Genomic DNA, 23,900 nt, shown 5'->3' with positions numbered 1-23,900 from the left:
TATGGCTTTATTCTAGAACAGGTGACCCCAGGCCTGCATGGCTGCTTTAGCCACAAGCTGTGAGTCCCCCTGACTCACAGGGGGACTAAGGGAGGCCCTGCACAAGGTTAGGAGCACATCCATCTCTGGTTTCAGAACTTCAAGTTTTTCCCTGATCATTCTTTGATTGCCATCCCCAGCAGGAGGGGGGAAGCGGTGGCCTGCCCCTGCCTCTCCGTGAGTGCTCTCCCTCTTGGGCAGGGGAATTAGGGCCAGGGAAGGTGTCCAGCAGTCTCTGTAGGGGGTGTTCCACCTCTGTCAGCTTTTCTTTTTCTTTTCCTTTGTTGTCATGGTGACAGCTGTTGACCTGCTTCGGCAGTCCAGGTAATGTGCGTGCACGAGAAATGACAAATTCCGCAGAGGAAGGGAGCATGGCCGTGAGACAGGGAGGGTGGGGAAGCGTTCCACACAGTGCGGCGCGCAGGCAGTGGGGCCTTCCCCTGCTTGGGGGGCAGGTGCACTGGGTGTAGGGAAGCCACCTCTTGTTTTTTCTCAGAAGGACATCATACTTGTTTCCTCTTACACCTGCCGAGCTTTGGGGTTCCCATCTGGAAAACGGCAACTTCCCTCTGGAGGAGCGCCCATGTCACAGGACTTCATTATTCCTGCTCATGCCTGGCTCACTGTTTCCTGAGCTGGGAATGAAATGTTTGCTGTGGCTTTCTGTAGCAATGGCCTTAGCCATGGGCTCCCCCATTTGATATGCTATCTCCCTCCATCCCAGGGCACATACTGGGGAGCAGGCATGAGGTCTGTGGGGAAACCCTGGGTCTCACTAGCTTCGTGACTTGGGAGATGCCACTTCACTTCTGGGAGTCTCAGTTTTTCATCTGTATAATGGGGATAATTTACTTACCAGGCAGGGGAGAAGAGTCTGTTTGATGAGCTCAGGGCTGGTGGGATGCACTGAGGGGATGGTGTCCAGAGTCACTGGCTTTCAAGGAGCCCATTCTTCTGCCCCCCGGGAACATTTACCTGCCCTATGCAGATGTTGGCTCTCACATTGGTCCTTTTCTTAGAGCCTTGGTGGGAGAAGATGGCACTGTGCCCTAATCCCCTGTTCTGGGTCTCCACCCCGGAGGAGCCCTGAGGCACTTCCCCAAGGAGGTGGAGATGGGCTCTGTGCTCCTCAGCTCCCCAAGAGAGCAGCAGCCATTCTGCCTGCGAGTTGGAGGAGTTGAGAGAGAAAACGTGGAACCAAAATAGCTTTTTTCCATAAACAAAGCTGCTTTTCGTTGGGGGAATGTAAACAGGCAGATGCATTAGGAGACTGTGCCATCCGGCAGAGCAGTGGGGGAAGCGACAATGGGAGGTCCACAGCCTGGACCACCGACAACATCTCAGCTGCCAAGCAGGAGGCTGGGCACTAGGGTGCTCCTGGGCCCAGGGAATCAGGGCAGCTGGACACCCTCCTTAGGCTCTCACAGCACCATGGCTGCCCTGAGGGCCCATTCTGATGGTGCTGAGGGCCTCTTATGCTGTGTGCAGCCTCCTGTGGTCTGAGAATGTCTTATGAATATGCAGCCTATTGAGCAGGAAGGAGGGAAAGTGGCCATTGTGTGGGGCTGACTTCCCTTCTCTGACCCCCATCCAGAGTTCCTGGTATGTGGTTACCCCATCATCATGTGACTCAGTCTCCAATCCCTCAAAGGTGCCTTACATCGAGAGGGGATAGGTCATGTTCAGAGAGGGTTCCTAAGTGGGGCATCCACTGGGGAGAGACAGCAACTGAGTGTGTTGGAGTTGGTCTGCCCAACTGGGTAGGCGGGGACTTGTGGTGCCCCCAGAGTCATTGACCAGCCTCAGGGGTATCAAACTCCTTGGCTTGGCCCCGGCAACTCTCTGAAGGCTTCTGGGAAAGGGGCTCATTTCTGGGTTTGCAGCTGTGTCTTTACTGAGACCACAGACCTGTTTCTATCAAGCGGTTGGTGGTCCAGCCTCAGAGCTACTGAGCTTTCCCCAGGGAGATGATCTGTCAAGGGATAACAGATGGTTCTAGAGCCAGATGGAACCTTGACCACCTCGCTGAAAATATCCCACAGCGCCCATCATACCTTCCCTGGGCTTTGTATAAAAGAGATGTTATTATACCCCATTTACAGATGAAAAAACAAGGCCCAGAGCAGTGAGGGGGCCCAGATCCAAGTGGCAGAGCTAACCCCTCCCCACTAGCCAGCCTGTGCACAGAGGTGTTTCTTCTCCATGCAATGATATTGGCCAGAGGAGCAGAGACCACTCCCTCCTTGAGAAGGGGAAGAAACAAATGCCCAGTGATGGTTAAAGACTTCCCCAAGGTAATGAGCAAAAGTCTAGGGTGGAGCTGGGACTGTCATCACACCAGGCCCTCCAACCCCAAGGCCAGGGCTCCTTCCACTTCGCAGCTGCTTTGTCATGGGCCTGTGAACGTGGGCAAGGGTGGTGTCAGGCTCTGGAGGGGTGGCAGGTGCCTGAGAGGAAGCCAGGCTGATGTGCTGGGGAGAGCAGGGCCTGGGTGACTGCCCACCCAGGAGGGGTGGCTGTGAAATGAAATGATGATGGTGCCTGTCACATAGGACAGCTGTGAGCATCCCTGAGACCTGGGCGCCAGTCAGAGGAAACCATCTCTATACCCAGCCTTTGTATGTCTGAAGGTGGTGACACTCTCCTGTAAAAATAGCACTTGGAAAAGGGCCTCTGGCAGAGGGATTGTGACTGCCCTGCTGACAGGTCCCTGCCCCAATGACAAGCAATGGATACCTGGTTGAGGGCAAGATGGCAGGGGAGCTGGGTGGGGACAGAGGCTAGGGGCCTGGAAGGAAGGACTTGGCTGCACCTCTGATGGGAGGACAGGGGAGGCTGCAGTGGGAACCTAGGTAGGAGATGGTGGGGGCCGAGCAGTGGGCAGACCAGTGGAGGGACAGGCATGGGCTGTGGCGAAGACTCAGTGGGGTTCAGCTGGGGGGTTGGCAGAATGGGGAGGGCTGCCCTGGTGACTCTCTAGGCGATTTTGAATGAAGTACAGGAGAGGCCAAGGAAGGGAAACTGAAGAAAGAGGAGACAAGCCAGGAGGTGGGATCAAGGGAGAGGAGTTTGCAGGGAAGGAGTCTGCATCCTGGAGCACGAGCCATATAGAATCATTTTCTTGGAAAATGTGTCCCCTTGGGAGAATGTCTGACTAGCTCTGAAAGTTCTGATCAAAGCAGAGAACCAGCATCATTGCAGGTGGAGGGCATGGACCAGCTGAGGTTCTATAGGGGCTGATTTCTACAAAGACCCAGAGTCCCATGTGAACCCTCTCCACTTCCTCAGCACATTTCTGAGAAGGGCTCCTCATCATCCCAGTCCTCCCAGCATAGAACTAAATCCTGGGGAGTCTACTCCCACATCCTCAGGACCACACACCCCTCCTGCCTTTTTATCCACCCCTCATTCTGGCCATTGTCTCCATTTGGCTATAATCTGGCCTAATGGTCATGCTCTGTGCCTCCCACCTTCCTCTACCCTCCCCAGAACTCTCCACTTGCTTCTGGGTGCCAGACAGAGGCTAAGAAGGGGCTTAAAGCATGTGGTGCATGTGGAACTCCTGTGGTCAAAGACCTATGGCTTCCTACTCAAAGGCATCCATGCTCCTGGGCCTCCCTATCTTGGCTCAGTCTGTGTGTCACCCACATGGCCTGCATCATGGTGTTCCAGACCCATGTCCTTCTCCATACTCTTCCCTCTCCCTGGGTGTTCTCTTCCGGCACCTCCCACACCTCATCTCCAGGGGTGAAAATCCTCAGCTCCTATCCCAGCCTATCCCCCATGAGCTCTCTTCAGGTCCCCGACCAGAACTGTTTCTCCTGAACACTGGAGATGTGTGTTGGGGGTGAGGTAGGCATGGAGTGGAGTGTCAGGGTGAGGTTCAGGCTGGTTCTCAGCCCGGATGTGCTCTGCTTGGGCTTCACTTGGCTCTGGGGGTCTCTGATCACTCATCCCTCCAGCTTTGCCAGCTCAGGGCAGTGATTCCGTTGCCTCATGTGATGGAGGGAGCCCACCTTTGCTCCCAACTGCAGCTGCCCCTGTGGTTGGCAGCGCCCTCCTCTGGACCTCACCTCCCTGTTGCAGCTGGTGCTACACTGCCCTCCACCTTCCACTTAGCCTCCTGAAGGAGTGGTCAGGATTCAGATGAAATCTTGGGTCGGGGCTGAGCTGAATCAAGGATTCTAGGCCCAAGCCCTGACTCTGGTCTGTTATAGAGAGTTCAGTGGGTTCCTGGAGCCTCCCCACAGCTCCAGGAAAAGCCGCCATGCTGGGAGGGTGGCCAGCTGTGGGTGTTGAGCTGCACCTCTGAGGACCCACAGGCTTGCCCACCCCCAGGGAAGTGGGAATGTGGTCAGGGCCATGATTCACAGCTGCTGCTGCCATGAGGTCATCTCCAGCCTCCTCCCCACATGCACAAGGCTGGCTGGGTGGGGGCTGGTCCTCCCCTCTCCCTCTCCCTCTCCCTCTCCCTGGCAGGCAGAGGGAAGCGGGAAGGCAGGAAGGTGGGCTATCTATCTCTGCCACCATCTAATTACCCCAGAGGTAATTGCGCTGGTTTTTTTTCTGACACCTTGAGATTTCTCTCCAGGGGCCTTCCACTGAGGAGCCAAAATAACCCCAAGGAGGCTGCAGGCCCCAAGACAGCACCTATTGCTAAACCCCAACAACTCCCCACTATCCCCGCCTCGACGTGCCCGAGCTTTGAGACAGCGTGAGTTTATGACAGGTCCCATTATGTCTCTTGCACAAGCACTGAGTGTTGAAATACCCAACGGATGATGACAGTGTTGAAATAACCTGTCGTCTCAGCACTTTCCCCGTCATTAGCCAGATGTTCTAGCTCTCAGAAGCATTCGGAGCCTTTTGCAGGGAGGGAGGGGGCCTTGGTTGAGGTAGCTGTGCCTGGATGGGAGGATGGGGCTGGGGCCGGAGTCCCAGGAGAACAGGGCAGAGGGTGGGCCAACCTTGGAGGAATGTGGGAACAGGCAGAGGGGAGGTCGCGGCCTCCTGGAGGAGGAAGCGAGGCTGGCCTCCACTGTCCCTTCATCCCAGAGTCCATGATCACCACCAAGAGCCAACCCTGTGTACTCTGCCTGGTGGGAGGGTTTGGAGGGAATGTCCTACCCGGCTCATGGGGAGCCAGGCATATGGGCCCAACTTTGCTCAGAGTGCAGCTCAGAGAGGTGAAATGATATCCCAAGGCCCCCAGCCCTGTATCCTCTTGAACTGGGCCTGTGACTATTAGTCCTGTGTCCCTGTCATGCTGCCCCCCCCCCCCACCTGACGATGGCTTTGGGAAAACACACTATATACATATACACATACATATATATACACATATATATACATATATATACACACACACATATACATATACATATATATATATATATTATTCGTTCTAGAGAGGGAGGAAGGGAGAGGGAGAGAGAGAAACACCGATTGGTTGCCGCCATACTCTCCCCACCAGGAATCATGTGGGGGGAAGGCACCCCAACCGGGAATCGATCCAGTGACCTCTCAGTGCACAAGATGACACTCAACCAACTGAGCCATATGGGCCAGGGCTTGGGAGAACACACTTTGACCAAAGGGATTGCTAATGATAGGGCAAGCAGGCCAGGGCTGGACCCCACAGATCGCCTGCTAGAGAGGTTCCTGGAATCAGGCTTCTGGCCTGGGTTTGCATCCCAGCTCCATTCTTTTCTGTGTAATGTCAGGCAACCCTTCACCTCCCTGTGCCTCAGTTTCCTCATCTATAAAAGGGAAATTAATAAATCCTGTTTTTTTTATACCTACCTCCCCATTTTACACCCGTACAGAGGGACTTTTCTAATAGTTGTTGGCATATAACATAAGCTCCCTGGATAAACCCAAGGCCCTGGTGGCATCCAAAGCCAGGGGAGGGACAGCTACCAGCTGTGGAGGGGACTCCAGCACTAGTGGGGGTGGATGAGAGACGGAACTCCTGCATCTGTTGTTGATTTGAAGAATTAAGTGGAGGAGTTTGCAGCTAGTAACTGAGCCCCAAGGGACTACAGTACAGCTGCCAAGAGAGTACGACTGGGTGGGGGGACAACAATTTTATCTTTAGTGCCTTCCCTTTCTCTTGCTTCTGAAACCCAATGTATGTCCTCATGCTTCCTCTCTATTTCAGAAAAGGACAAGCAATCAGTCATTCTTAGTGAGAAGGACGTTCCTGGGAGTTGGTCTCTCCGGGCTAGGGTGTCAAGGAATCCAGGGAGCAGCCTGGAGCTACATCTCTGGGCTGTCAGTGCTGCCATCTTCAGGCTGTGTGGCCCCAGCCTGGCCTTGTTTGCCAAGAGCACCAGGGCAGCTCTCTGCCAACACCTCCGCACACCCTCCTGGCTCAGAGGAAGAGGAGGGCCCTAATCCAGGACCCAGTCTGGCCAGTGGGACAGTCTGACCTTGGTTCCATGTGCTGTGTGATGTTGAGTAAATAAATGCCTTCTCTCTGAGTTTCGGTTTCCCTATCAGTATAAGGGACTCAAAGCGCATGTGACTTATGGGGTTAATGTGGGATGTGATATGTTAAGGTGTGTGGGTTCCTCTGCAGGAAAGGATCTCATGGTCACGACAGTGCTGGTCCGGGGACAGTAGGGCTCTAACAGAAGGTGCTGGCTGAATTTAGAAGGAGCATTGGCTCAGCTGTCCAGCAAAGGGGCTGGAGGGGGGAGCTGGGCAGCCTGGCGGCTGTTTACCCCAAACCTGGGTTCAACACAGAGGCCTGTTTCAATGGGTTGGCATCTCACCTCCTCTCTTTTCACCTCCCTGGTCCAGGCCACCATCATCTCTCTCTCAGAGATATTAGCCTCCTAATGAGTCCCCTACTGATCAGTCCCCACAGACAACCAGAGTAATTTTTTTGTTTCCCAGAGATTTTTTTAAATCTTAAATTAGATAAAAGAACATCTCCACCCCACCCTGCTTAAGGCCTTACTGAATGAAGCCTTTCCGTTGCACCTAATGTGAAATCCAAATTCCTCCTCATGGCTGGTCTCCCATGCCCCCTCCATCTCTATGGCTACAAGGCTGCCTTAGCACTCCAGCTTTTGCTGTTCTCTTTGTATCGTGTATTCCTCCAACCCCTATCCCTTCTCCTGACTCCATCTTTCCAGTTGAAATGTCCTCTTAAATATAAAATCCTCAGGGATGCCCTCCTACGCTATTCCATCTAATGGAGATCCTATCCCTCCAGTTACTCTCTGCCACAGCCACTTGTTTCTTTTAAAGTCCCTATCACATGTGTAATAATCTCACATATTTATTGTCTGCTCCACTAGAATATAAAGATCTTGTCTTTCTTGCTCATCCCTGCTGTGCCTTGTACATAGTAGGTACTCAATAACATTTGTTGACACAAAGATGTCAGTTGATGAAGTAACTCGTTTATGTGAGGGAATGATGATTTATTGAAGGCCTACTATGGGCCAAGGGACTTACAGAGAGGGCACCCTTCACCAGGACTGCCATTGGCATCACCTGGGGACTTTCAAAGACTATTATGCCTGAGTCCCTCCCCTAGAGATGCTGGTCCAACTGGTCTGAGGAGGGGCCTGGGCATCATCATTAAAAATCTTTATCTAATTCAAGTGTGTTTCCAAGGTTAAGAACCACTGATATAGTCCTTAAAGAAATAACAACAACAACTACAAAAAACCACCAAGCTTTTTATTTTAAGCTAATTTTAGATTTACTGAAAATAGTTACAGAGTTCCTATATATCCCTCCCCCAGCTTCCCCTAAAGTTAGCATCTTCTATAACCACAGCACAATTATCAAAAGCAGGAAATTAACATAGGTACAATACTAGTAAGTAAACTGCAGATGTGGTTGAATTTACCTATTTTCCATTACCGTCCCCGGGGTCCCAGAGTGCTCCCCAGGACCCACCTGCCTCCCACCGTCAGCTTTCCTTACCCTTCTTCAGCGGCTAAGAGCTCCGTGCTCTTTCTTCACCTTTCATAACCTTGACACTTTTGAAAAATAATGACCAGTTATTTTGTCGAATTTCCCTCAGTTTTAATTTGTCCTCTGTTTTCTCGTGGTTAGAGTGAGGTTATACATTTTGGGTGAGAATGCCACAGAAACAGTGCCGTGCCCTCGGGCGTCACGGCAGCAGGCCTTACTGCCTTAGCCTTGATCATTTGGTCTCTCCCTGTAGAGTTACTGTTCTCCTTCCCTTAATAGTTAGTAAATATCTGGAGAGTGACACTTGAGACTAAGCATGTAGTGTTCCTTTTCAAACAGGTGCTTAGTCTTAATTTTAGCAGCCACTGGCGTATATATTATTTGCAACAATTATTACGGGTATTTGTCTAAAGCTCACTTTTCCGTTTTCTTCTACAGTGTTAATTGGCATTGTGGTGTATGGAAGAGCTGTCCTTTCTCCCCATTTATTTATTTATCCAATTATTTATTTATATCAGTGTGGCATAGTCCTGCTTTTAATCCCTATTAAATCTTGCTATCTTGGGAAGCAAGCATTGCTACTGTGATTTAGGAATGAGGAACTGTGGCCAGGAGTATGTAAATCACTCGCCTAAGGTCTCACAGCTGGTAAGTGACTGAAGAGAGATTCAAAGCTGCTCCAGATTCAGCTCCGTCTAGCTTTTGCCTGGACACTGCTGCAGCTGCTAAACTGTCTCTGCCGCCACCCTCATAATGCACATTTCTCTCACCCTCAACACCAGGGCATCGGAACACTTCAGATCCGTCTAGGCGCTCCTCCTGTCCTTTAGATTGAGCTCAAACTCCTTCGCGTGGGTGAAAAGGCCCTTTCAGATCTGACTTTGGTGATTCCTCGGGCTTCATCTTTTCCTGTCCTTTCCAAGCTCCAACTGTTCCCAAACCTCCTCTAGCTGTGTCTCTCCTCCAGTCCTTCGTGTGTGTTCTTCTGCCTGAGAACACGGCTCTGGCTCTCTTATGCTGGCTCCCTCTGACTCTTCCTCCAGGGCTCAGACTCAGGCACGCATCACCCTAGGCATGCCTGCCCGCTTCCCAGGATGGTGGGACTTGCCACCTGCTTTGTCTCGCCTGTTACTGCTCCCGGTCTCCTCTCTCTCAGGGAGAGTGAGCCCCTGGAGGGCAGAGATTGGATCTATGGATCCCCAGCACCGGACACTTCAAGGTATTTGGTTAATATTTATGGAATGGGTGAAAACTGAACTCCAAAGCTCTTGCTCTTTTGGCTATCCCATGTGCCTACTGTGTGTGTGGCAGTGTTTAGGGACTGTAGAAAATAAAAGGAAGTTGAGGGAAAAGAAATATGCCCATAAAACTGAAAGCACCAACTGTGGGAGGGCCTGCATTGATAGAATGTCAGCTTAGTTATCCCCTCCCCCCCCAGCAGTACCATTCTATAGAAAAGGAAATGGAAGCTCAGAGAGGTAAAGTGACTTGTCCAGGGTCACACAGCTGATTAGTACCAGAGCCAAGATCTGAACCCACCAGGCCTATAGGAGGTCAGAATGCATTCACTAGCCACTACCCGACATAGCATCCTTATACCCAACTAGAGGGCCAGTGCTGGGCCCAGACAAGGCTTCCTATGGACCCCAAACTGGGTGGTTTTGTGTGGCTTTTCTGTATGTCATTAATTGCCCTCCAGACCTTGCCTCTTTGGGTGTTTCTGTTATAGTTAAAAGAGCAATAAAAAACAGCATAATTGGAAGACAAAGGCGACTGCCTGGCCAGCCCGCCCGAAGGAGCAGAGTGCCAGTAATTTGGGTGTGATCCTACCTGTGACTCATGCAGAAAAATTACAGCCTTCCGTGTACAGGTGTGTACAGGCCGCTGGGTGGGGTTCGAGCAAACATGGCATTTACTTCGGGCAGTAAAACCCAGGCCTGTGGTGGGGACCCACAGTCAGACAGTCCCTCCTCTTCCTCCCTCTCACCCCAGGGAGACATTATCAGTGCAGGGCCCTTTAGAGTTTGCAAAGTGTTCCTGCTTGTGTGTTTACATGGATAGAACCCCACCCACATTGGTGAAGGGCTGGGTGCTCTAGGTTAGAAGACCTGTGGATCAGTGCTGGGATGGTGTTCCATCAGGACCAAGGGTCTCAGCCCTAGACAGGTTGTGGCCCAGCAGAGGGTGTTCAAAGAGGTGTCCCACCATCCCAATGGACCCAGGAAGGCTTCCTGAAGGAGGTGGGCTATGGAGAACCATCTAAGACTCCCTCCTTCCCTGCCCATCCCTTGTCTGCTACTGGAAGGAAGTTCTCATTATGAAAGGGATGGAGGAGAGGGACACCCACTAGGCCCCCACTGAGCACCAGAGCTGTTTCTCTGGCCACCTGCCATCATATTGGCTGAGGGCCCTGGGCCCAGCCAGTCCAGTCCCTGAACTCTGGGCTTAAATCAGAGAATCCTCTTCCTTATGCAGAAAGCAGCCTATAGAGAAGCCAGGAGCTCGGTGCTAAGCTGTTTCCTGGGAGCTTAGACATTGAACATGGGGGTGTAGGGGCTTGGGCCCTGAGGAGGTCCCACCTTGATCCAGAGCTACCTCCGGGGCTCCGGTCACAGTCCCCTTGCCCTATAGGTGTTTGCTGGTCCTGAGCCCTGGGCTTTCCTGGGCTGCCATGTGCCTGCCCTGCTCAGAATCCATCAGTGACTCCACTGCCTATAGCCCTTTCTCCCAAATTCGGGGGAGGACAGGTTGTTATGGATCTAGGCCTTGGTATTTAGGAATGAACAAACCAGCAGACACATCCTGATAAACACCCATGTTTACTTCCACGGCAAGTTGTGCGTTTTTAAAAATCATTATCAAAGTTTCAATGTGCAACATATTCACGTGGTTCAAAATCCAAACTACCGTCAAAAGGCATCAGAAGTCCCATTTCCACTCGTGCCCCAGCCATCCCATCCGCTGAGCCCTAGAGAAACACATAATTCGTTTCTGTGGATCCGTCCAGTATTCTTTATGTAAATGCATGAAGTGATAAATACTTGCATACACATATGCTGTTCCACTCCTCGTGTTTTTACCTAGTGCTATACGCAGGAGGCCTTTGCGTACCTTCCCCCTCCCTTCACCTCCCCCTTCACTTCCCCTCCTCCTCCTCGCCCTGCAACAGCTGCATACTATTCCACGTGGCTGGACCATCGCGTGTCCCACTAGTCCTTTCCATAGACACCTGGGTTGTTGCCAGGCCTGCCATTACACACGGCCGCGATGAAAAAGCGTGTACATTCATCATGAGTTCAAGGTGTATCTGTCAAATAAATTCCCAGAAGTGGGATCGTTGGGTCACAGGGTAAATGCATCTGTAACTGTGATAAGAAATGACTAAATCATCTTTCATCGGGGTTGTGTTTTTTCATTCCCACCAGCAACATATGAGAGTGCCTGTTTCCCAACACAACAGCCTTACCAACAGGCTGTGTTGTCATACTTTTGGACTTCTGCCTATCTGATAGGTAAGAAATGGTGTCCTGGTGTAGTTTTAATTCATATAATTCTTAACATGAATGAGGCAGAGTACCTTTTAATATGTTTAAGGGCCACTTAGATTTCTTTTTCCTCTGAATGCTCTGTTCAAATCTTTCACCCACTTTTCTATTGGGTTGTTAGTCTTTTTCTTGTTTTCTAGGAACTCTTTACATTTTAGGGAGATTAGCCCCTTGGCTGTGATGTGAGTTGCAAAATTTTTTCTCCCTGTTTTTCTTTTGAATTTGTTTATGGTGTTCTTTATCATGTAGAAGTTTGTTATTATTTTTAATTTAATTCATTATCTTTTTTCTAGTTTTTGGATTTTGAGTGATTATTGGGAGACTTTCCCTACCTATAGTTATAAAGGGATTCCCTCATGTTTTCCTCTGACTCTCTTACAGTTTTAATTTCTACATCTAAGTTTAGGTGCATTTGGAGTTTGGTGTCCTGATGTCCTGGACTCCAGCTTCACTGGTATTCAGGTGGTTTCCCAGTTGTGCCAACACCATTTATTAACACTCTCACCTGGGGAGCACTTGAGATCTTGCTCCCTGGCATATGTCATCAGTTTGGCTCAAATAAATTCTCATAAAAATTCACCCCTCCCCCCCTGCCCAGAACTTTCATCTTTACCTCCCTGATCTAAGAGGCCACCTCTATCAACACTAAATTGTGTGTTTCTGGGCTTTTTTTCTGTCCCATTGATCTGTCTACTCAGAAGTGTGATAAGTAATTAGAAAATGTAGTTTCAAGATAAAACTCTAAGTATCTAAACAATCTGAGCTTGCCCCAATCTCCATCACCTCCCCCAGCCCTCTTTCCACCACTGACCCCCTCAGGGTGTGCGTCAGGAGAATGGTAGCCCAAGTGCCCCTAATGTTTATTAGCTGAATTGTCCCCTCTTCCAGGAAGTATTCCTAGCCATCTCCTCGCCTTGGGCAGAGTTAGTAACTTGCTCCTCTCGCTGCGGCACTTATTAGAGCTATTGGGCTGCTTTGTAATCGCCTGTTTACTCGTCCCAGGCTTGAGTCTTCCTGGTCATGAATCAGTCAACATGCTTCTGACTCATTTATAGGGCAGTAATATGGTTGCAGCCTGGAGTGCCACGTGCGAAGTGTTTGTTGCTTGTAAAGTGTCAATCAAGCCAAGACATTTTCTAGTTCCCTTTAGGGGCTCAAGGCTGGATCTGTCTCCTCCTTTCCATTGCCCCTACCCTTCAGCCTTGCTTCCCCCTGCCACAGGCTCCATGTGGACCCCCAGATGGGCCTCCTCGCCTTTGGAGAGAGGGCTTTGCAAAGGGGCTGAGGACCCAGACCTCTCCTAGTCCTGAGTCCTTGTCCCAGAGAGCCAAAGGGCCACCATCCTTCCTTCCTGCATGCCTCGCTGCAGCCCACCATGGGTTCCACGGGCTCAGATGACACATCCCCACCCTCCAACCCCAGGTGGCGGCAGCTTCATGGGCAGCAAGTCACAAAGGGCTGCTGTGTTGGCTGCTGCTGAGACAGAGAGGATGCAGGCGAGGATGCTTCCCGTTGGAGAAGCCCCTTCCTTTATTCAGAGGCGGGAGCTGAGGTGAGCTGTGGAGGGATGGGGGAGAGGGGGGGACTAGAACCAGGGCCTCCTGCTTTTCAGTCTGGGCAGGCTGTGGAGAGGTTTTGGCAGTGCCCCCTGCCCCTCACTCCCACCACCCAGGCCTCCTTGGGTAACCCTGATTTCCCAGCCAGTGCTCTGGGGCCTGAGGCCTGGGAAAGAATGACCAGAGGGCACTGAATGGCCAGGGCTGGACCCACAGCAGGGCCAGAGACCAGCTGGAGCTTGTTCTGAGCAGGTGACATGACACTGGGGAGAGAAGAGGTGGCAAGAACTGGGCACAACTATCTGGTACAGGAGACAGAGCCCTGCTCTTCCAGCCCCCAGCCTCCACATGTGACCCCAATGTCCTCATCTGAAAAATGGGGACAGAAACCCTGACCTGCACTTCCTGCCTCAGAGGATTATGTATTGAGTGGGAACCTTTGGGGGTCTGTACCCCAAGGACATCTTCCTTTCCCACACTCACCTCTCTCCTGTTTCCCAGAACCCTCTCTTTCAAGCCAGCAATCTAGCCCTCCCCAGGGAGTGGAGTCGGGTTCCCTCCTTTCTGGTGTGGCAGGAGTTGGCCAGGAGCCGGTGAAGGCGCCCCTCATGTGGAGCAGTCTGCCTCTGTCCCCTGAGCATGAAGATGGCGCTTCCAGCCCTGATTCCGTCCCCTCTCCAGCAACAGCTGTGGATGTCACCCTAACTAGTTACCCAAAAGGAAAACACACCTTGCCTCTAGGAGCATCTCAGTGTCTGAGAGTTTAGCCCTTCAGATGTGACTTTGACTGTGATCCTTGAAAAGAGTTCATCACCCCCTCACCAGGTGAAAATGCAAGTATATGTCTTACCTCTTGGCCTTGCTGTTCCATAGATGGTCTGATTTGCTTATCAAGATCCTGAGCCAGAGAAGGGGAGGTGGACAACCTGCCCCAGGTCCTGAGTCTGTGACCAAGGCAGTGAAGCACAGTGATCAATGGCCTAGGCTCTGGAGCCCTTCAGAGCTGGGTTTCCCTGTGGTTCTGCTGCTTTAATAAGCTTTGTGACCTTGGGCAAGTTACTCAGCCTCTCTGAATCTCAGCCCATCTGCCTCCAGATTGTTGTGAGGATGAAGCATGATAGTGGGTGTAAAGTGCTTGGCTTGGTCAGCCCCACAGTAACTGCTCAGTTAACGGAGCTCTCTTGTCTCCAGAACTGAAACCCCAGCCTCTGCCCCTCTGTCCTCTCTCCCCTACATTCAGAATTCCCTTTCTGGCTCCAGGACAACAGCTGCCCCCTCTCCCCATGCCCCCACCCCTACCCCATTACAGCCAGATCATAAAACCTCCAGGGGTGGGAGGCTCGTGACATCTTTAGTGGCGACATTTGGGTGAAAAATTCATGACCATCAGTTACTCGAGGAAGAGGGGGGAAAATGAGCCATTTCCGTAGCTCAGGAGCGTGGCTCTCCCTGGCTGCGAGTCCACAAATCTATTTTATGTGACGAGATCTATAGTCTAATAGAAGGAGCTTATCACAGACTTAAGAAAAAGTGCACAATAACGCGCCACTCTTTCCCCACCTCTCAGCCTGCAAGACGCCCGCCTGCAAAATGAGGGCGATGCGCCTCCAGGAGCCACAGAGAGTTCACGGGCCAGCAGAGTCCCCTGGGGTGGCACCCAGGGTGGCCCAGGGGGAGACCCGGTGACTCCTTGCCCAGCCTTTGTTTGCACCTCCCGAAGCCGCTCCTCAACCCTCATAGCCACAGTCGAGGGGGCCCCAGGAAGCTTGCCACCCTGTCCTGCCTGAGTCCTGACCTGGGAATCAGTCCTGCAAAGCCCAGAGCCAGTTTGTCTGACGACACAAAGGTGAAATGGAAGTTTCCCTTCTCCCGCTGCCTCTAATGCTGGGGAGGGAGGTCCCGGTTGAGGTAGGAGGGCGCAAGGTGGTGTCTCAAATCTTCTTCATGTGCTTTGGTTCCAGGTACAAGTGGGCCTGGGACAGCTCTAAAGAGTAAGGGGCTTCGTGCACACTGGAGGGGCAGCCGTCCAGGAAGCTGCGGTGCTCGGAGAAGCTTATCTCTGTGTGCAGGGAAGCCCAGGGCTGCTGAGCAGGCCAGGGGGGTGCATGCAGTGAGCAAGACTAGTGATTTTGGAGCCCAACCTGGGAGCTTGCTGCATGGTGCAGTCCCGGGACAGACGCCAGCCCTGGAGGCACACAGTGACTTGTCTTAGACTGCAGTGTCACTCTTACTGGTCCCATCAATCAACCTCTGAGGCTCAACCCCCTGGGCACAGGTTAGCCAGAGTGGTGATCACTGGAGCCTCAGGCCAACCATGTGCTGCACAGATGAATGACTGAGTGAATGACTGGATGGTTCCAGCAGAAAGATCCTAGCTTGGTCCCAAGCCTTGTCCCCCTGAGATGTCAGAGCACATGGAGAACCGGAGGACAGGCCTGCCCTGGGTTTGTTTGCATGAGAAACCTGGAGCTTCCTAGGAATAAAGTCACCTGGGCCTGTAGACATACACCTTTGGGTGGAGGATGATGACTTGGGGCGGGGGAGGTGGTGAGGGTCATTGTAAATTTATTTGTTTGTTTGCCTAGTCATATCTACCTTGTCCAGAAAAGGCTTTCACCAGGTGTATGGAAATGCATATAGACAATAGGACAAAAGACAAAGAAGAAAATGAACACAAAGGGGAAATAAGAAGGTCCCGGGTGGGGTGGGGTGGGGTGGGGTGGGGTGAGGTGGAGTGGGGTGGAAGGAAGTGAGAGGCAGAAGGTAGTGGGGCTGGGTGGGATCTCAGGCCCACAAAGTTCTGTGGTTTCCATTTCCTCATCTCTAAAATGAGGGTAACATAGAACCTGGGGCTGTGGTGAGGATTAAACATGATGAAGCCTGTAAAGCAGTCCGTATAGTGATTGATATTAAGCACTCAACATATAACTAATAATAACGTGATTATTGCATGCCCCATGGGCCAGTTGCTGGGCCCGACAATTGGACTCCTAAGGTCCTAGCAGGCCAAGCAAAGAGGGAAACTTGGTCAGCCATCACATCCGCAGGTCCATGGGGACCCAGGGAGAGGGACATTCCTTCCAGGGACAGAGGCCTGTGAGAAGGGTTTTCTGTGCGTTCCCATAGGCAGGCACCGGGGCAGGTGGAGGGCACCATTCCAGACATTCCCATTACAGAGGACATTGGCGGGCCCCTGCCCAGTGCAGCCCAGGAGAAGGCATTATGAGAGGGCCTAACCCCTTGGTCCACAGTCCCTTGGCCAGTAATGTTTGCAATCCTGGAGCAGCAAGGGCCCACCCTGTTCATGGGTAAGGGTCTGGGCCTGTTGCTTGGCTGTGCCCAGGAGCCCAGGGATCACTGCACAAGGCACGGGGGAGGGCTGTGGTGAAGAGCAGCAGAGACTTGAGACCTGCTTCTGGGGTCTCTGAGACACTGGGGCACAAAGGGTGAGGTCCTTAGATGCCTTTATTTGTCCTTCCTTGAGGCACACCCAGATCAGTGCAGCTCTTGGCTTCCCACAACCACCTTGGCTTGAGCCCCACAGAGTATAACCTTGACTGCATAGGTTGGTTTTCCAGGAAGGCTGGCTGCCACCCTCCCCAGGCCACCTGCCCATGCCGCCTGCAGGCCCCTCTCTAACCTTACCTGGCCTGGCCCTTTGTCTTGCCCTCTTACTCTAAGCCACACCAGGCTCTAGCTCCCACAATCCTCCCAAGGTTTCTCTAACTCTTGCTTGCCCCAGGCCTTTCCACATGCTTGTTCTCTTTGCCAAAACCTACTTCACCTGCACCCTCTGCTCTGGCTAACTCTTCAGGTATCAGCTCAGGGGTTATTTCCTCTAAGAAGCCTTCCCTAACCCCCAGGTTGAGTCAGGCTTCTTTCTTCTGCCCCAAAACTCTCCTCCTGCCCTCACAGGTGCACATCTGGCTCCAGGCTGTAATTGCCTGTATCCTTTCCAGCACCCATTTTATATTCTATGGGGGCAGCAACTTTGTCTTACCTGGGCTCCAATGTGTCCATAGTGCTCAGCACAGGGCCTGACACATACGTATTGTTGAATGAATGAAAAACTGAGTGATTTATTGTCATTTGTGTGATCATGGGCTATGGCTCCTTGGTCCGGTCTGTCCCAGATGCAGGCAGGGGCCATGGTGTCTTCTGCAGGCCTCAGTATCTCAGTTCTTGGTTTGGCAGATGCTCTAACCAGAAACATCATTGCCATAGTCTACCTGTAGCAGTAGAAGGACCGGGCTGCCATCAGGTGGAAACTAGATGATTGTTCTGCCTGGGGGCTTCTGGGAGCCAGAGTATGCATGAAGTGAATAAGGGTGAAGCAGATGAGCGTGGCACCTAGGAAGTAGTGTTTGGGGTTATTATTGTAACCTCCAGTCTTTGTTCCTTATGTTTTTTAATATCCCCAGGTTAGAGTAACCTCTAAACCTTGGTTCCCAGAGGAAGGGAAGACCAGACTTCAGTGGAAACCAAAGACATAGTAGCTGAAAGATCCAGGGAAGGTCCAGGAAGAGGGGGCAGCTGGCTAGCTGCACCTCAGCTAGAGCTGCTCTGGTCTCATCCATTTTACATCCTGGGGTTCTGAGATGACTTCACTTGTGAGGCGAGTTTGCTGATACAATGAAAAGCCACTGATCAGTCCAGAGCAGGCAGTTACTGGCTTTCTCCCCCAGGCCTCCCTGCCAGTGGCTTGTTTGGGGTGTGAGCAGCACCAGTCAACATTCATCTAGTAAACACCAAGGAGCAGCCACTAGGTGAAGTTACACTTGGGTGAGAAGTCAGCCACAGTGTCTGTGCCAACTGGGGATATGTGTAGTCCAGTGATGTCCCATCCCCAGGGCCTCTGCAGTCAGATCCCACAAATCGGGCAGCAGGGACAATAGGACATAGACAGTGTCTGAGTGTATAGGCACAATGGAGCTTGGCCACAGCTGTCATTTAATAAATGCTGCTAAATGAAAGGGGGGAAAGACAGCTGGCTGAATGGCTGGCTGGATATTCTTTAAAGGGAGTTTATTCATGCTCAGTGCAGGCAGAAATTCTGACTTCTAGGTAGTGCTAAGGAGGGTGTCAATCTCTCAGAACAAAGGGCAGATCATGATCAGGGTCTCAGCTTTTGGTGTACCTAAATGCTTGCATTAAAATAGAAGGGTTTGAAAGCCATCAGTTTCCTTAAGTAGGTTAAGCATCTCCGTTGCGATCCTGCTTATAGCTTAGCAAAGCCTTTTTTCCCTTAGAGTGTTCGAAGGCCAGCTTTAGCTGAGCCCATGTCCAAATTAGGCCAACTCCATGCTGGTGCTGCCCGAATTCCTGACAGCCCTGCCTGCCGACCCTACTGATTGATCAGCTCTGCAATTGCCTGGGGCAGTGTGAACGGGTTCTCCTTGGCTTGAGCTTGCTGCTGTATCCCCCTGCATTGAACCTCAGAAACCATCTTACCTTGTTATTGATGGTCCCCATGAGGACCAGAGGTGACTCTGTTAAAATATTATCTCCTCCAGGGACACTTTGGGACCAGACATGCTTGAGGCAGATGTCAAGTAGGGCAGGGGATCAGAACAGTTTCCCATCCTTGTGCAAGGGAAAGAAATCAAGCAAGTGGAAGAACAGATGTTGCTGCCTTCCTCTGCATGGCCCAGTGGGCTGCAGGGGTAGCAGAGGGGCCAGGCCGCTGTTGGGAGGTGCTGGCTTGCTTCCTGGGCTGGCCTATCCCGCTGGTGGAGGGGGAATGTGCAGGCCCCCTAGACCCTGAAGGTAAATGATTAATACTGACTCTAAAAAGAGAGAGAGGCAAAGACAGAGAGACAGAGACCGAGGAGGAGAGAAAAAAGGAAAGAAAGCAAGGAAGAAAGGGAGGGGGAAGCAGTAGGGTTTGCTGCTTTTCATGGTGTAAATTCTCCTGCCAAGGCCAGGTGTGCACAACCTCCCTCTAGAGCAGCTCCAGCTGCCTCCAGCACACCCCTCTCTGAACCCAGCCACCCAAGCCTATTGTATTGATAAAGGTCAAAGCGCAGCCCAGGGCTACAACAGGGGCAGGAAGAAAGCAGGATGTGAATGTAGGCTTCCAGTCCCAGCCCAGGGCTGGCTCCATGGTGCTGTCTTGAAAGACACTTTCCAAATGTCCCTGGTGCCCAATGACCCTCAGCCTGAGACCCTGAGAGGATGGGTGCTAGTGGGCTTCTGCGAGCTGCCTGGGTTGGCCTGGCCCTAGGGACCAGGGACATTAGTCCTGGTGACTGAAAGGCAGAGCTTTCTGTTATACAGCCAGGCGGTGGTAGGTGTGTGGTGGGGTGACAGAGGTCTGGAGCCCAGTGCAGGGCATCTCCCAGCTGCTTTACTTTGTCTCATCCCTTGTAAGCGTGTGTGTGTTTTAAATTCATCGCTTTCAGTCTTCCTTTTTTCCACTTTTATTTTTCTTTCACTAAATGTAGTGACAGACCTTGGCTTGTGTCTAGTCTTTGCTCTGGGTGCTGTGTGACTGTGCTGGTCACTTATTCCCTCTGAACCTTAGTTCCACCATCTACCTTATCTTGATCAGCTCAGGCTGCTGTAATAGCATAACATAGACTGAGTGGCTTAAACAACAGACATTTATTTCTCAAAGTTCTGAAGGCTGGGAGGTCCAAGATCAAGGTGATGGCCGGTTTAGTTCCCGGTGAGAACTCTCCTCCTGGCTTGCAGATGGCCACCTTCTTGCTATGTCCTCACATGACCTCTTCTTTGCGTGCACAGAAAGAGAGTTTTGGTCTCTCTTCTTCTCATAAAGGCACTAATCCCATTATGGGGGCTCCACCCTCATGTCCTCATCTAAACCTAATTACCTCTCAAAGGCCCCATCTCCTAATACTATCACACTGGGGATTAGGGCTTCAGCATAAAAATTGGGGGGTAGAGCAGGGCACATTCAGCCTATACCCTAAATGCCCTTCTAAAAGCTTTGTAAATTGGGTTTGGGGTATGGTGCAGACTACCCCATGGAACAGCATCATGATGGTGGTGTGTTCTCAGCTGGTCGCTGACAGCTGGCTGAGTTCATGGTGTGTCTGAGCCAGAGACTCCAGCAAGGTGCTGAGGTAGGGGACCCCAGCCATAGAGGGTCCACTGAAGCTGCCACTTGGGGACTAATCATGGAAGGCTTCCTGTAGGAGGTGATGAGGCTGGGAAGTCTTCTTTCCTAGCAGGATGATGAGCCCCTGAAAATGGCTGTGAGGACAGCAGGAGCCTCAGAAAGACAGGGGTGCCAGGACACACTGAGTGAATGGATATGTGTCCTTGGGGCCTAGGGCCTGGACATGGGGGTGGGGTGGACCCATAGGACCCAGAGCCCAGGAAGAGTTTGGTGAGTGGGGTTGAAGGAGGCAGGAATTGGCCATTTTTGCCAAGGAGGAGAACAGAGGTGGTAGAGGTGGTGTTTATTAATGCTCCTGAACTGCAGCCTGTACTGCCTGGGAGAAAGCCTGGGGCCACTGGCACTCTGAAACCAAAGGGCTAAGGGTAGAGGTAAGGTACGATCTAGGAAGACAGAAAGGGAAAACTGAGGCGCTGCCTCCTACTGAGCATCAAGTCTGTACCATGCCTTGTGCCAGGGCTCGTGCATGCTGACTCACCTATGCTCTGGACTGGATCAATCCCACTCTGCAGATAAAGGAGCTTACAGAGAAAGGAACACCCACCCCGGGTGGGGGTGGGGGTGCGGGGGTGGGGAGGACAGCCCTAACCCAGACTCTCAGGCTCATCTCTCTCACCAAATTTCCTATTTATCCCCCTCTGTACTGCACCCCAAGAGGGTCACCTCATGGGAGCCGCACCAGAGAAGGGCCAGGTATCCAGGAGTGAGGCCCTTCAGCACTCAGGGAAAAGGGGCTGCCAGGAGTGGGAGTCGTGTTGGGGACCGCAGGGTTTGTGCCCTGGGCTGGGGTCGCTGGCAAGAGGACCCAGAGGGCTGCAGGCGCGTGGGAGGAGTGGGGGGAGCACCTGGCTCTTAAGCCTTCGTGGAGCAGTCTGTCCTTTCCGTCGGGATTCTCGTTAACGCGGCGCCACCTAGCGGCGCCGGGTGGAAGAGGCGGCAGGACCTCATCCTCGCTGGCTGGCTGGGTCCCCAGTTACTCTGGCCTCTGCGCCCCCAGGGACAAAGAGAGAGGGGAGACACGAGGAGGGAGGGGCCTCCCCAAACTCACCTAAAGAGCAGGAGGTGACCCTTAACATTTAAAGGGTTGAATGGATGGAGGCAGGGGCTGGAGAAGGAGGCTGGAGGGAGGCAGGGTGGCACAGTAGTCTGACCTTGACCTCAGTTGGGGTGGTTTGCCCCTCCTCAGCCCCAGCCTCTGGGCTAAAGGAGGAGGTGAGAGAAAGGGCAAGTTGTCCAGACTGAGCAGGGGAGGAGAAAGGTCCTGAGGATTCAGCAGGGCTGGGGACATCTGGACAGAAGCCTGGGACTCAGTGTGAGGCTGAAAGTAGAGAGGGGGGAGGTCAAGCTGCAGGTGGGAGCAGAGGATATGATGGTGATGGTGGGAAGGTCAAGGACCTGCCTGGGACTGTCTGCCAGAGGCCAGAGACTGGAGGGACTCCCCCACTTTCCTCCAATAGAACCCCAATCCTGGGACATAGCCCCTTCTCTATCCTGATCCTTCTGCCCTGCTCTGGCTCCTCTTCCTTCCCCTACACAAGGAACACGCCATATTTGAGTCAGGAAAAACAGACACATCTTCACTGAGCCTGATGATGGGAGCTACACAGTCCATGTGATACTGGGCGTCATGAGGGGAGGGAGATGTGTGCTGCCTCCCAAGCCTGGGGTGAAGTTGTTCTGGCTCTGCCTGAATTTGCCAGTGATCTTGGGCAAGCCACAGTTCCTCACTAGCAAAGTCCCTGCATGTGGTGCTGGGTAACTCCTGCTGGTAAGGCTGGAGGTGTCCATGGTCCAGGGGTCTAGGGGTGAGTGGGCACCCATTACTGCTGAAACCTCAGTAAAGGCAAAGCCATGCACACCTGCTTTAGGATGTTAAGACAATAGTCCAGTGGTTTCTGTGAGTGTGTATGTGTGTGTGTGTGTGTGTGTGTGTGTGTGTGTGTGTGTGTGTGTGTGTGTGTGTGTGTAGCACTAAGCAGAGCTGCCCTTTTGACTGCATTTTGGGGCAACCTGCCCTCCATGCCCTGCACCCCTTCCTGGGGCAGCTAGGTGCCCTTGTATGTCCCCAGAAAGACCTGCAAACTCCTCCCAGGTGGGGCTCCTTTCCCCCTCTCCCACCCTTATGCCTCAGTCCCTGCTCACAGCCCCACTCTCAGCAAATGCTTGCTTGGGCCTTGGCAACTGAAGGAAATTTCCCCTTAAAGCTGGACATTGGGGCCACCCAGTTGTCCGCTTCAGTCCAAGCATCCTGTATGAGGATATTCAGGTGGAAAATATGAGGACATTCAGCAGCCATATGGTGTGTGCTTTAAAAAACCAGGTGCAAGAGTATTTCTTCTGCTGTGTCTGGGGCCTGAAAAAGTCCAGAATCTGCCGCTCCAGACCTGAGAGTGAGGAGGGAAGGAGACCCAGATGCTCAGTACATCTCATGAATGCAGGCAGTTATGTGCCTATTTTTGGGGTACGCTTAGAGCCTGTTTTCTGAAGAGGAAAGAACATGTCATCACGTGTTTTCTATCTTGAAATGACAATGGTTGTGGAAATTGGAGGATACTGAGCACAGATTTGACCAGCATTGCTTGTCCTTTCGTGATGCCCTTCCCAGGAGCAAGCAGGCCACAGATGTCCATGGCAGAGGGGGAGGGGCTCCCACTGAATGAGAGATGTGAGCTCACTGAGCCCCCAGTGGAGGTATTTCCTCACAGAGGCAGGGACTGAACCTCAGGGTGGTTATCAAACCTCCTTCCACAAGGTCTCTCTGTAAGTGACAGAGGGAGGATTTGAGCCAGGCTTGACCGACCCCAAGTCTATGCAGATGCCTAAAGGCAGAGGCCCAACCAGTATTAAGGCCATGCTGGGGCCTGGACATGCCTCAGAGTGGGCACATATGTCCATACAGAAGCACAGTGACTGCTGTCCAGAAACCTGGCTGCTGCCCAGAAACCTGGCTGCTGCTCCCCGGATTGCTATTCTGTGTGTGGGCCTTGGGCCTTGAGCTTAGGCAGGAGTCTTGGGGTGGGGTCTTGCCTCTCTGAGCATTGCCCCCAGGTGTCAGCCCACGGGAAGAGATTTCCTTAGCTTATCCTGAGATGGGCATCACGGTCCTTCATTCTTGATAACAACTCCTGGGTTTCCCAGAGGCAAGAGGCCCCAGGAAACCAGCAGACATTTACCCACCCCTCCCCCTTCCCAGCAATCCTGCTCCCCAACTCCCACCCTAAGTGCTGGGACTAGTCACTAGGGTCCTTGCTGTCCTCTTCGAAGAGATTGGCCAGCCCCTCCACAGGGCCCCAGGGAGATCCACAATGTGAGCTCTAACAGAGGGGTCCCAAGGGACAGTATGGGCAGCAAGGCCGCACAAAGCACTGAACTCAGGGGTGGACTTTGTCTCCATTTTCTCATCTGGGAGTGGGGGTTGGCCCTGGAAAGATCTGATCACCTGTACCTGTACGATGGGGCTTGGGTTATGAAAGTGAGTCCTGGTCTCTCAGTCTTCCTGGCTGGTCCTGAGGCTCTGGCCGACCTTTCAGGCCTCTTTGCTCTTTCTTAGTTTTCTCGTCTGTAAGATGGGTTTAGCAAAAGGACCAGGTGCTGGGTGCTGAGGCTCCCTATGCTCTCTCTGCTCCTGATCTCCTTCAGATCTGCTTGTTACTCCCCCTTGTTCTTTGCCAAGATACTTGATAG

The sequence above is a fragment of the Miniopterus natalensis genome, chromosome 3 (genome assembly GCF_054644295.1).
Source record: "Miniopterus natalensis isolate mMinNat1 chromosome 3, mMinNat1.hap1, whole genome shotgun sequence".
In the NCBI taxonomy this organism is placed as follows: domain Eukaryota; kingdom Metazoa; phylum Chordata; class Mammalia; order Chiroptera; family Miniopteridae; genus Miniopterus; species Miniopterus natalensis.
The sequence above is the reverse complement of the archived record's forward strand: the minus strand, read 5'-3'. Positions refer to the sequence as shown.